The sequence below is a fragment of the Trichechus manatus genome, unplaced genomic scaffold (genome assembly GCF_000243295.1).
Source record: "Trichechus manatus latirostris isolate Lorelei unplaced genomic scaffold, TriManLat1.0 scaffold00021, whole genome shotgun sequence".
NCBI lineage: Eukaryota > Metazoa > Chordata > Mammalia > Sirenia > Trichechidae > Trichechus > Trichechus manatus.
In genome coordinates, this window is record NW_004443957.1 from 10,719,450 (window position 1) to 10,733,569 (window position 14,120).

The window sequence follows — 14,120 nt, forward strand, 5'->3', positions numbered from 1 at the left end:
CCCTCCTCTTACAACCCTGCTTGTCAAGGAGAGCAGAACAGCCAAGTAACAGGTTCACACCCCTGCCCCCAGCCCACGCGCGAGCAGAAGTGGACGTGTAGGCGCGTGCGCGCCGCCCCGAAGGGGCAAGGAACGCGCCTCCGCTCCCTGGAGCGCGCACGCCGCGCCGATGGGCCCGGACGGGCTCGCTCCCGACTCGCCACCTTCCCCACCTCCTCCTCCTCCTCCACCTTCTCCTCCTCCTCCTCCTCCTCCTCCTCCTCCTCGGCCCGCCCCCTCCCTCTCCTCTTCCGGCTGGGCCATCCCCCTCCACTCCCCTCTCCTCTCAGCTCCCTCCGCCCTGTCAGGGATCTGGCAGCGGCAGAGTGAACGGGACCCGCCCGGCCGCAAAGCGCGGGGCGGCGGATGGGACGCGGGTGCCTGGCAGAGTTGTTGTTCCGGCTTTGCTCGCGGAGACGTGAGGAGGTGAGGCGAGGGCGGTCTCCTAGGGACCCGACGTCGGCCTGGCGGCCCAGAGCCGCGGGCCGGGCCGGGGGTGTTGGCGGCGCGGTTGAGCCGGGGGAGAGTCGGGATGGGGGCCCGGCCCGGGACGGGGATGCTGGAGGACCGCGGGGAGGAGGGCATAGGGCGGGCTCAGGGCTGTCGGCCGCCTCCGGACGCCGCGGTTCTCCCCCGCGGCCGCTCCTCGCGGCCCAGGTCGTGGGAAGCGGGGGGCACCCTAGACGGCAGGCGGGCGGGAGGGGTCGGCGCCCCTCACCTGGGGGTGGGGTGGTGGCTTCGGCGGCCGCCGCTTCCAGCTGTGCCTTCCTGACATTACCATCGCCTTCGCTGCTGCCTCTCGCTGCTGCGCTGTGGCTGCTGCCGGGTTCTCAGTCCCAGCAGCCCTGCGTCCGGGGGGCGTGTGGTTAGGGTAGGTTTTTACCCACGCAGTCTTCTGTTCGTGACTGTGTCTCCTCCTCGCGCTCCCCTTCCCCCGCCGGGCACTTTGCTCCGCTCTTGCTGTTGATGCTTGTGGTTTTGCAGTCTGGGATGGGCTGCGTCCTGGCCAGATCTCTACCTGCAAAGAGTTCCCCGCTTCAGAGTTGACCGCCTGGGCCATGACAAACACCCCCTTCCCCGCCCAGGTTGTGAGAGTTCCGTGTCCTGATAACTGAGTCAAACTTTCTGAGACTGGGCTAATACTTTGCACTGGTCGCCAGCGGTGCTGCGCTGGGCAGTGCGTCAGCATGTGGAAAGGGGCCACCGGCCAGCTGGAGATGGCCTGGCGAAAGGAGGATGGACTAACAGAGTTCGTTCCTCCTCTTAGGGCAATTTGTCCAGGTGCCTTTGTGTTCCCTTGGACCTCTCAGATAGGGTTATCTTAGAAAATGTACCAAAATTAGGTGGTTAACTTGCAGAATTGAGGGTTGCGTGCAAGTGAGGAGAAACGCCAACCTCATTACACTAATGGTAAGGAGAACTTTTGCTTGCTTGACAGATTTCAGTGCAGACTTTGGAAACGGATTTCAAGGCCTGTATTTTTGGTACTAGAAAGTTTAGGGATTTTTAATGAATTTACATTTTCCTGCATATGGTAGGAATAAATTGTTGCTTGTTAGACATTTCTGAAAACACAATTTTATGAAAACCTTCTGACCTTTCTCAAAATAGTGTTTATGTTTGACTTCTGCTCCACTTCTGCAGTTATGATATCAGAAAATGTGGACATAAAGTTTGCTTGTGGTAAAATTGGAAGTGAATTTTGCCCATGGAAAATGTATTTCCACAAGCTGTTAGCATGGGAAAACTGGTATGATTCATTATCTCAGGAGAGAGTTCCATGTGAAATTGACAATGAGATCGCAGAGGAGAAAGACTAGATGAGTTTAATGTGTGTATTATCGTTAACTTGAACTAAGTGCCCACGTACTTGGGGATTTGAGCTAAGACTTTGAGTTAGAGTGGTGTCTATACTAAATTAGTTCAAGATGTGCTTTCATATTATGTATTAATAAGTCTTCAGGGGGTAGCAAATGTGGTAGGGCAGTGAGTGCTTATATGTGAACATGTTTATATAGTCTACACTGTACACTAAAAAGCTGGATACAACGTAGTAGGTCCCAGTAATATTGGGACATAAAACCAGTGTACCAACCAACATAAAAAAGAGTGACTATAATGTATTAATTTTTTTTGACCGAAGTTATTTGATGGAAGTTCCCATATATTAGAGTTGTGATGTTCTGAGAATTTTTGTTCCTTTGATAATTGTTTCATGATTTAGATCATTTTCACTCAAGTAGTTACTATGATGTTTTTTACTTTGATGGTAGAATTTTATTAGGCATGCCGACAGGAGTGTTCATGTTTACCACCTCACCAATTTGAAATTTGTGACTTCTGAAAACTTGTACTTAAAATTTTTTCTTTGCCTTAACCCAAACTTGAAATTACTCAGTTAATGTATATTTATTTAAACTCTGAGATGCTACAGTATTAAAGGTGAAAGTCCTTTTATCCAGTCTCTTGGAGTAGTTAGAAGAAGGAATTCTGTTGTGCCAAGTAAAAATATTATGTGTGGAAGATAGCCAGGCTTCTAGAGATTGACTTTGAAGACAGTAGTCTCTAAGTAGCAAAAACTTCTTGTGTTGGTGGTGTAGAGCTGGGACTACATTCCAGCCTACAATTGTCTTGTTGAAGTGATGTGGGGATGATTATGGCTGGATAGAGGGTGTTTGGAGAATGAAGTAGATACTGTAGCCTGTAGGATTCCCAGGCACAGAGCTTGTTCACTTGTGTCACACAAGTTTTAATGAACTGCTACATGTGAACAACTCTTGCCTTATATAAATGGATCAGCCACGGGGTCTAAGGTTGACCAGCACCCAAGGCTATTTCAGCTGCTGCTATTTCAAAGACAGCTCAGGGAGTTCTTCTGGAGATAGTCATATGAGCACTTGCCACCACAAACTATGGAGGCAGAGAAAGTGCAGTCTTGAGACTGAGTTCTAATAAACCATACTCAATTTTTAAGGAGAGTATTTATGTTGAGAGTATGGAGAAAAACATTGCTTGACTTGACTCTTCAGAGTTTTTCGGAGTGGTGAGTGATTTTCACTTCATGGTAGAATTTGAAATTTAGTATAAGGATGTGAACAACCACCCATTGCTGTCAAATCAATTCCGACTCATAGCGACCCTGTAGGACAGAGTACAACTGCTCCACAGGGTTTCCAAGGCTGTCATCTTTATGGAAGCAGACTGCCTCATCTTTCTCCCTCGGAGTGGTGGGTGGGTTGGAACTGTTGACCTTTCAGTTAGCAGCCAAGAGCTTAACCGCTGTGCCACCAGAGTTCTTCTGTGTGAACAACAGTGGACCCTAATAAGGAAGAGTTAATGAAATTAAGCAGAACTTGTATCTCCACATTCTCCTTTTCATAGTTCATTTACTTCCCATATTATATTCTTAATTGTTTGAGTATAGGAAGTTGTGCTCATGCTGACTCCTTTTGTCATCTTTTGGTGTTTTCTGGTGTAAATTTTGGGGATTTTCCTGGGAAACTCCTAGGCATGCATTCAGTTGATTTGGAGTTAGAGATATTTGGGCTAGATTATTAGTGTATTTGAAATTCTGAGTCTTCTTGTTTTCTAAATGCCTTAAAAGTAGAAAACATAATTCTTTATAAACACATAGGAAAAATCTGGTTACAGACTGTGTTGTGATAGACATCGTACAGCTGAAAATATATTTAAGAAACTTAGTCCTGCTCACAGAGTTTAATAAGTTTAAATAAGAAGTGCAAAAATAAGACAGTCTTTTTTTTCCTGGTAAAAGGCTGATTTTCCCAGAATATCAAATCTAAAAACTGTTTGCTATGTATGCCATTTTTTCCCTGCCTGTTCTAAATTCAACAAGTGCTACATGTCTCTAGTCCATGGCAAAAACTTAATTCTAGTTGGGATTTCTCAGTAATGGAGGTCTCATTGAGGGGATGTAAGCTTATGCTTGGGAATTTTGACTGGTAAAAATTAGGTATGAAAAATTACTTTCTTATGGCACTGGTTTTCTCTGTATCCCGGGTTCTCAGTGGGGTGGAAGGCATGGGCACAAACATCAGAACTACTTGGGTTTTCTTTTCCCCATATTGTGCATTTTGTCCTTTTCCCCCCCAAATCCTTTGCTAGTGAGCCATTGTTACTAGTAGGAGTGTCTTTGTGTTCCTCAGGTATGTGTGTGGCTGAACAAAGGCTGAGAACCTCTACTCCCTATAATTTGCCTTCTGGCGATATCAATAATCTCATTTTTGAGACTGAAGAGAAATATGAATTGTGGTGAAGAGAGTACATATATGTATATAAGAGTAAGATTTATTGAATTGCATAGTACATGTGGAAGTAACTAGGACCTTGTTAGCAGAGCATTTATCACACTTTTTTGACTGTGACCCACAGTGCGAAATTTTACATCCTGATCCAGCATACACACACATACACACCCCCCCACCCCCACTTGAAATTGAAAGAAAAGTTTGACAAAACAATGCTTAACTTTTCAGTGCTATGCTAGAGCTAGCTCATACTGGCTTGTGAGAGCAGTTGTGCACATCTCTTTCAACCCAGCTCCACATTCAGTGGCATCACATTGGTAGCTTTAGATTGGCCATGGTGGGAGTATTTACACTAGGAATATCTGTGTTTTTTCCCCCGTCTGGATAGCCAGTTGATAACATTTACAACACACCACTGCCTATAATACATTTTGGTATTTTCTGTTCTGTTTCATTTCATTAAAAAAAAATTGCTGGATTTTAACCCCCAAATTGATTTTACAGCCTGCTAAATGGATAACAATCTATAGTTTGAAAAACTGGTTTAGCCCGGCCCCCTGACATTGCCGATTAACACACTAGGAGCCTCAAGTTCAAGGTTATTAGCAAAGCCAGGTCTCCAGACTCCTAATCTAGCATTTTCTTTTTTTTCTTTTTCTTTTTTTATTGTACTTCAGGTAAAGGCTTACAGAACAAATAGTTTCTTATTAAACAGTAGTACACATATTGTTTTATGACATTGGTTAACAACCCCACAACATGTCAACTCTCCCTTCTTGACCTTTTTTTTTTTTGGTGAAAATATGCATAGCCAAAGATACACCATTTCAAAAATTTCTACATGCACAGTTCAGTGACATTGACTGCGTTCTTCCAATTGTGCTGCTATTCTCACTTTAGATGAAGACTTACAGAACAAAATAGTTTCTCATTTAACAGTTAGTACACATGTTGCCCTATGACAATAGTTTACAACCTCACAACACATCAACACTATCCTTACTCAACCTTGGGTTCCCTATCACCAGCTTTCCTGTCCCCTTCTGCCTTCTGGCCCTTGTCCCTGGACTGCTGTTCCTCATTAGTCCCATTTGGTTTTATGCGGCTGTCCACTCCCCGGCTGAATGGTGAACCTCGGAAATGACTTCACCGCTGAGTTAAAAGAGTGTCTGGGGACCATACTCTCGGGGTTTCTCCAGTCTCCTTTAGGCCAGTAAATCTGGTCTTTCTTTTTTTGAGTTAGAATTTTGTTCTACATCCTTCTCCAGCTCTGTCCAGAACCCTCTGTTGTGATCCTGGTCAGAGCAGTCAGTGGTGGTAGCCGGGCACCACCTAGCTAGTTGTACTGGACTCAGTCCGGTGGAGGCCTTGGTAGCTGTGGTCCATTAGTCCTTCAGACTGATCTTTCCCTTGTATCCTGTTCTCTTCATTCTTCCTTGCTCCCGAAGGGATGAGACCAGTGGAGTATCTTAGATGGCTGCTCACAGGCTTTTAAGACCCCAGATGCTACTCACCAAGGTAGAATGTAGAACATTGTCTGTATAAACTGTGTTATGCCAATTGAGCTAGATGTTCCCCGAGACCATGGTCCTCACAGCCCTCCACCCAGCAATTTCTAGCATTATTTCTGTTGGCCTTCTTTCTTTCCCTAACCTAAGCCATTCATTTAGCTGAACCTGAGCGCTTAATATATATAAGGCATTTTATTAAGGAGTTTGAATAGAGATGAATAAGGCGTGAACTTTGACCTGAGGACTATGCCTATGTGAGGGATTAAATAATGAAACAATGCAAGGCAGAAAGTAAGGGGTGGTAAAGAGATATAGGTGCTACGAGAGTTTAGAGAGGAGTGAGAGATTACTTTTAGTTGTAAGGATAAGGAAATCTGACATTTGAATTATGCCTTCGAGAATGGGTAGTATTTGAATGTGTGGAAATAGGGCAAATAGGATAGAGAGAAAGGCCTTTCTGGAAAAGAGGCTGGGGTGATAAAAGGTGTAAAGGCATGGATAGGGAAAACTCAGTAGTGAAAGAGCTTAGCGGTAAAGGTCAGTTAGCACCAGATGGTTAAGAGCCTTGAATGCCAGCTTTCCTTTCTGCTTTTTAGTTTATCTTTCATTTTTTCCCCTGGAGTCATCTAGTACTTCTTAACATTAAATAAGCTTTATGTGCTGTGCTCCTGATTAAAATATGATCCAGAGAGCACTTACATATCCTTAGAGTAAAAGTTGAAGGGGAAAATTATTAGTGTTGGGAAAAACCTTGAATTTACCAATCCTAAAACTTTTGAAAAGGGAAAATACTTTCTTTGTAAGGACATACCAATTTTTTTTTTTTTGCTCTGATGAATAGACAGCATCAAATTAACTGTAGCAGAGCAGGAAGCAGTTTTGAAAGTCTTTTCAAAGGGCCTTCTAAACTGTGATTTCTAAATGACTGGATCTTAATTTTCAGAGGCAGGTTTGGTTCAGGCAGAAAGGCAGTTTGTACAGATCCCCAGCTGAGGTAGCTGGCTTTCAGAATTTAGGGCAGCAAGGCTGGTTATTTTATACAAAATCTAGGTGTGAGAAATTGATAGATTTTTTTTTTTTTAAATTGTGCTTTAGATGAAAGTTTACAGAGCAAATTGTTTCCTTCCAAAATGTATACATAAATTGTTTTGTGACATTGGTTACAATCCCCGCATTGTGTCAGCACTCTTTTCCCTTCTGCCGTGGGTTCTGTGTGTCCATTCATCCAGTTTTCCTGTCCCTTCCCGCCTTCTTGTCTTTGTTTTTGGGCAGGTGTTGCCCATTTAATCTCATATACTTGATTGATCTAAGAAGCATGTTCCTCACGTGTGTTATTGTTTGTTTTACAGGCCTGCCTAATCTTTGACTGAAAGGTGGCCTTTGGGAGTAGATTCAGTTCTAAGTTAGAACGGTGTCCAGGGGCTGTAGTCTTAGGGGTTCCTCCAGTCTCTGTCAGACCAGTAAAATCTGGTCTTTTTTGTGAATTTGGTCTTTTGTTCTGCATTTTTCTTTCGCTCTGTTTTGGACCCTCTGTTGTAATCCCAGTCAGAGCGGTCAATAGTGGTGGCCGGGTATCATCTAGTTCTTCTGGTCTCGGGGTTATGTAGACTGTGGTTCATTAATGTAGTCCGTTAGTACTTTGGACTAATTGCTCCCTTGAGTCGTTAGTTTTTTTCACTCTCCTTTGCTCTGAACTAGAAGAAACTGATAGTTGTTTGATAAGGGTCTTTACTCAAAGAACGTCCTTGAGATTCAACATTTATGTGTTTGATAGCCTGTATGACTGAGGATGTTCTGAAGTTCTGGATGGAGCTTGCCTTGTTCCACAGGGGCATTGGGTGTAGAAATGAAGAAAAATGACTAAGTCGTTTCTGTTAATCATATTGAAGCACTAGTGGCAGTTACTCAAGGTTTTCTATCTGTTGCTGATTTCACACTTACTGCTTCCAATTAGAATGATGCACAGTGAATTTGCAGAAGCTTTACTTCTCTTTGACCCACAAGTTCTATAAAGGTAAAAGCTGTCTTAGAGTGTTGCCCAGGTAACAACACAGACACTATTTAATAGCTCATCACTGAAGTGTGTGGAAAATTTTGGTAATCTTGGTAATGAGGTTGCTTTTATAAACAACTGCTTGGTTGGTAAAAAGCTGGGCTACTTGTGGATGGTTGACAAAGGTGGTTCCAAAATAAACAGGAAATGTGTCATTGTCATACTGTTTACCCCATTTGTTTCTGATGTATAGACTGTGTTGTCCTGTCGTTTTAGAAAGTTTCAGCAGTTTCATATGAGCTGTTCGATAAGATTGTTGTTTTTGTTAACCATTGTCGAGTTGGCCCCTGACTCATAGTGACCCCATGCGCAATGAGATCAGACCAGTTGTGATCCACAGGGTTTTCACTGGCTGATTTTTCAGAAGTAGATCACCAGACATTTTTTCCTACTCTTAGTATGGAAGCTCTGCTGAAACCTGTTCAACATCATAGCAACATGCAAGCCTCCACTGACAGATGGGTGGTGGTTATGCTTGAGGTGTATTGGCTGGGAATCAAACCCAAGTCTCCTGTACAGAAGGTGAGAATTCTACCACTGAACCACCACTACCCCCAAACCAGTTGCCATTGAGTCGATTTTGACTCATGGCCATCCTGTGTGTGCTAGAGTAGAACTGTACTCCATAAGGTTTTCAGTGGCTGATTTTTTTTTTTTTAGAAGTAGGTCACCAGGCCTTTCTTATGAGGAATCTGGATGGACTAGAATTGCCAACCTTTCAGTTAGCGGTTATTGTCGTTGTTAGGTGCTGTTGAGTTGGTTCCAACTCATAACGACCCTGTGTACAACACAGTGAAACACTACCTGATCCTGTGCCATCCTTGCAGTCGTTATTATGCTTGAACCTGTTGTTACAGCCACTGTGTCAATCCAGCTCGCTGAGGGTCTTCCTCCTTTTCGCTGACCCTCTGCTTTACCAAGCATGATGTCCTTCTCCAAGGACTTGCCCCTGCTGATTACACGTCCAAAGTATGTGAGATGAAGTCTCGCCATCCTTCCTTCTAAGGAACATCCTGGCTGTATTTCTTCCAAGACAGGTTTGTTCGTTCTGGCAGTCTATGGTGTATTCAGTATTCTTTGCCAACACCATAATTCAAATGCATCAATTCTTCTTCGGTCTTCTTTATTCATTGTCCAGCTTTCGCATGCATATGAGGCAATTGAAAATACCATGGCTTGTGTCAGGCACACCTTAGTCCTCAAAGTGACATCTTTGCTTTTTAACATTTTAAAGAGGTCTTTTGCAGCAGATTTGCCCAGTGCAATATGTTGTCTGATTTCTTAATGGCTGCTTCATGGGCATTGATTGTGGATCCAAGTAAAATGAAATCCTTGACAACTTCAGTATTTCTCCATTTATCATGATGTTGCTTATTGGTCCAGTTGTGAGAATTTTTGTTTTCTTTGTGTTAAGGTATAATCCGTACTGAAGGCTGTAGTCTTTGATCTTCATCAGTAAGTGCTTCACTTTCAGCAAGCAAAGTTTTGTCATCTGCATATCACAGGTTGTTAATTAATCTTCCTCCAGTTCTGACACCACGTTCTTCTTCATATAGCCCTGCTTCTCGGATTATTTGCTCAGCATACAGGTTGAATAAGTATGATGAAAGTATGATGAGGCACACCTTTCCTGATTGTAAACCAAAAGGGAAGAACACGCTCAGCGTTTCTCAAGCTGAAGGAACTGAAGAAAAAATTCAGTCCTCAAGTTGCAGTATTGAAGGATTCAGTGGGCAAAGTACTGAATGATGCAGGAAACACCAAAAGAAGATGGAAGGAAGACACAGAGTCACTCTACCAAAAAGTACTGGTTGACATTCAGCCATTATAGGAGGTAGCATATGATCAAGAACCTATGGTATTGAAGGAAAAAGTCCAAGTGCACTGAAGGCATAGGCATAAAACAAAGCTCCAGGAATTGACAGAACACCAGTTGAGATGTTTCAACAAACAGATGCAGTGCTGGAAATGCTCACTCACCTATGCCAAGAAATTTGGAAGACAGCTACCTGGCCAACCGACTGGAAGAGATCTGTATTCATGGCCATTCCAAAGAAAGGTGATTCAACAGAATGTGGAAATTATCTAACAATATTATTAACATTACATGCAAGTAAAATTTTGCCGAAGATATTTCAAAAACAGTTGCAATAGTACATTGACAGGAAACTGCCTGAAATTCAAGCCAGAATCAGAAGAGGACGTGGAATAAGGGATATAATTGCTGATGTCAGATCTTCGCTGAAAGCAGAGAATACCAGAAAGGTGTTTACCTGTGTTTTATTGACAACGCAAAGGCATTCGACTGTGTGGGTAAAAACAAATTATGGATAGCATTTCGAAGAATGGGAATTCCAGAATACTTAATTGTGCTCATGTGGAACCTGTACATAGACCAAGAGGCAGTTGTTCAGACAGACAAGGAAACACTGCATGGTTAAAAAAAAAAAAAATCAGTTAGCAGTAGCAGGCCCCAAATAGCACGATAAGAATTCAGATGCAGAATGCCTCAGATATCTCACACCAGTTGGATGGAGTAGCTAATCATATCAGCACAGGTTTTGTCCCACCCGCTCTTCCCCTCTTTGCTTTTTTGGAACATGTCAGGTTTTACAAATTGAGGTTAATAGAACCTTTTGAAATTTTCTACCACCATTTTTTTTGTTGTACAAAGTGTGGTATTGGTGTCCGTAATTTAAACAATGCAAATGTTTTTTAAAGATACACCTCCCCCAAAAACATTAGTTGTGGGAATTTGTAGTGAAAATATAGCCTACCAGGCAAATGACTTAAAACAGAACGGTGATGTGGCTCTTTGAAGACTGTCATGTGGAATATTCACAAATATGAAAGTAATGCAAGCCCAAAGGGGTTTTTAATGTCAAATTTCCAGGAAAGGGAGCACACTTTACAAGGCAAGTATAGAATTAATTTATGCACCAATGAAGACTTTCTCTAACTTTCCCCCTACCTCCCACCCACATATACACCCATATTCTAACTTCATTATCAGCAGTAAGCAAAATGACAGGACTGTAAAATAAGACTTCCAGTACAGGGGATGCAAATAAACAGTATTTTTAGAAAAAACACAAAGCTGTGGTTTTCAGTTTTAAAGGTTTAAGAGACATGTAACATTAGTTTCTGATAAACCATGTAGAGTGTTTATTCTGTGCTGGAAGATATTGAATTTGTCATTTTGAGGTCCTCTGCTAAGAGCATTATATAAATACAGGTGGTTGTTGCAGTGGTTATTAGGTGTTTCTTTGAATAGTTTATTTCTCTGTAGTAAATTTACCTTTGTATAACAGAATAGACTATACTCCTACTTTGTTGTTTTCAAGTTGATTCTGACTCACTGTGACCCCATGTGTCAGAGTAGAACTGTGCTCCATAGGGTTTTCAGTGGCTGATTTTTTTGAAGTAGATTGCCAGGCCTTTTTTCCCAGGTACCTCTGGGTGGACTCAAACTGCCAACCTTTTTGTTAGCAGCCGAGTGAATTAACTGCTGCACCACTGGGGAACTCCTTCAGTGAAAAGTCAGCTATTGAAGGTTCTTAGGTTGTTTGAAGGTAAGTAATTTAGTTATTTCAGCAGGTATTTGTCACCCCACCTCATTCATTTATTATTGTATTTTACCAAAGCTCTTCTCTCATTGACTGTATTGTTTCATTTTACATCTTTATCTCATATTTGCCCTGCTGTAAAGCGACATGTTTGTTCTAATATTTTGAATTGCCTCTTTCTGAGACTGCCCATGCAAAGGTGTATTACTGCCTATCAAGTTGGTACTGAATGATAACTGAGTTAATATCTTCTTTACTCCATCCTTTTTGTCCTCAGTATTCTAGAAGTGAACAGTAGCCTAAGCTTCCTGGCAGTTAATGGAAAATTTAAATGAAATATTGTAATTATTCAAATCCTAGGACCTCCTACTTGCCAATATTAATGAACCAACAGATTTCTTCTGCATAAGTTATACAGCTTAATTTTTCACTAAGGAGACTAGGCATCTTTTTTTTTTTTTTTTTTTTTTTGGTATTCTGACATACTATATTGTCAGCATTGTCAGTAGTTTGAGTAGTAAGATGAAACAGGTTTCTCCTGTTGCAGTTGGTTGACAAATAACAAGGACTACCATTTGAAGATTTCAGATAAAGTTTTTTTTAAAGATAATCTAATCATAGTAGGTTAGAGATACCAGTTTGTTTAGCAGTTACCGTGATACTTTTGTGATACTTTTCATTTGGAATATAAACTTCTTTGTGTTTGTGTGCTAATCAGAGTGGAATTTTATTACGTTCCACTGAAAATTTTGTTTTCTAAAGAGAGGCTGTTAACTATTTTTGTACTTTTTGAGAATTTCATTTGGAAGAAGATGATAGTAATAACTTTTAGGAGTTTTTGTTGGTTGAAGAAAAAAAATAGTCATTAGGATGCAAATAACTAAAAACATTTGTTGGTTTCACAGAAGACAATGTAGGTAGAGCACAGGATCTAAATTCTTGATCCAGTGCTGTTACGAGATTAGAGAGATTAAGTGATTTGGCTACAGGTTTTTTTTTGTATAATAATAATGAGCTAACATTTATTGAGTGTTTACGTGGCTCAGTTATAGCATAAAGTACTGTGCATGATCTAGTTAATCTTTGCACTAACTGTATGAGGTAGGAACTACTGGAATATCATTCCTCGTTTGTAGATGAGGAAACAAGATTAGAAAGGTTCAGTAACTTGCTTAAGGTCACACAGCTTGTAAGAGGCAGATCTGTGTTACTACGAAATCTGCCTACCTCGTGACTCAACTGCTAATCTGTATTGATGGCTTTTTTTTGTTTTAAATTTTTTTTTATTGTACTTTAGGTGAAGGTTTACAGAACAAGTAGTTTTCTCAGTAAACAGTCAGTACACATATTGTTTTATGACATTGGTTAACAACCCCATGACATGTCAACACTCCCTTCTCGACCTTGGGGACCTTTTTTTATTTTTTTTTGGTGAAAATATACATAGCCAAAGATTCACCATTTCAAAAATTTCTACATGTACAATTCAGTGACATCGATTATGTTCTTCCAGTTTTGCTGCTATTCTCACTACCCTATTCCAAATTATTCCATCACCATTGTCTTCAACTCACTGTCCCCTAGGCTTCCCATCAGACTTTTTGAGTTGCTGTTGTTAATTTGATCTTGCATAGATAATTCTTTTTTTTTTTGGAATTTAGATGAAGGTTTATAGAACAAAATAGTTTCTCATTAAACAGTACACATATTGCCCTATGACAATGGGTAACAACCCTACAACATGTCAACACTGTCCTTTCTCAACCTTGGGTTCCTTATCACCAGCTTTCCTGTCCCCTCCTGCCTTCTAGTCCTTGTCCCTGAACTGCTGTGCCTCATTAGTCCAGATTTGTTTTATGGGGCTGTGCAATCCCCGGCTGAACGGTGAACCTCGGGAGTGACTTCACCACTGAGCTAAAAGGGTGTCCGGGGGCCATACTCTTGGGGTTTCTCCAGTCTGTCAGACCAGTAAATCTGGTCTTTTTTTTGTGAGTTAGAATTTTGTTCTACATCCTTTTCCAGCTCTTTCCAGGACCCTCTGTTGTGATCCCGGTCAGGGCAGTCAGTGGTGGTAGCCGTGTACCATCTAGCTATACTGGACTCAGTCTGGTGGAGGCCTTGGTAGCTGTGGTCCGTTAGTCCTTTGGACTAATCTTTTCCTTGTATCCTGTTCTCTTCATTCTCCCTTGCTCTCGAAGGGGTGAGACCGGTGGAGTATCTTAGATGGTTGCTTACAGGCTTTTAAGACCCCAGACGCTACTCACCAAGGTAGAATGTAGAACATTGGCTTTATAAACTGTGTTATGCCAGTTGAGCTAGATGTTCCCTAAGACCGTGGTCCCCACAGCCCTCCACCCAGCAATTCAGTCAGTCCTTCAGGGAGTTTGCATGTGTCTAGGGAGCTTCCATGACCTTTCCTTGTACAAGCTGTGCTGGCTTCCCCAGTATTGTGTACTGTCTTGCCCTTCACCAAAGTTACTACTTAGCTATAGTTTATTTAGTATTTACGCCCACCCCTCCCATCCCTTGTAACCAAAAAAGATTGTTACTTCTTGTGTAAACTTTTTCATGAATTTTTACAATAGAGGTCTCATTCAATATTTGTCCTTTTGTGATTGACTTATTTCACTCAGCATAATGTCCTCCAGTTTCATCCATGTTATGAGATGCTTCACAGATTCAT

At 41.9% G+C, this 14,120-nt stretch overlaps 1 protein-coding gene across 6 annotated transcripts in view; it reads left to right on the forward strand.

Annotated features, from left to right (window-relative positions):
• Positions 1-325: 325 nt before the first annotated feature.
• Positions 326-14,120, forward strand: part of RABGAP1L (RAB GTPase activating protein 1 like) — a 775,464-nt gene continuing 761,669 nt past the window's right edge. For 4 of the 6 annotated variants that reach the window (XM_004372833.3, XM_023728048.1, XM_023728045.1 and 1 more), the window contains exon 1: positions 327-465. The gene's annotated coding sequence lies outside the window, so the exon portion shown is untranslated. Of the gene's footprint in view, positions 466-14,120 lie in introns of all 6 variants that reach the window. The other 2 variants (XM_023728046.1, XM_023728049.1) reach the window with 1 other exon arrangement.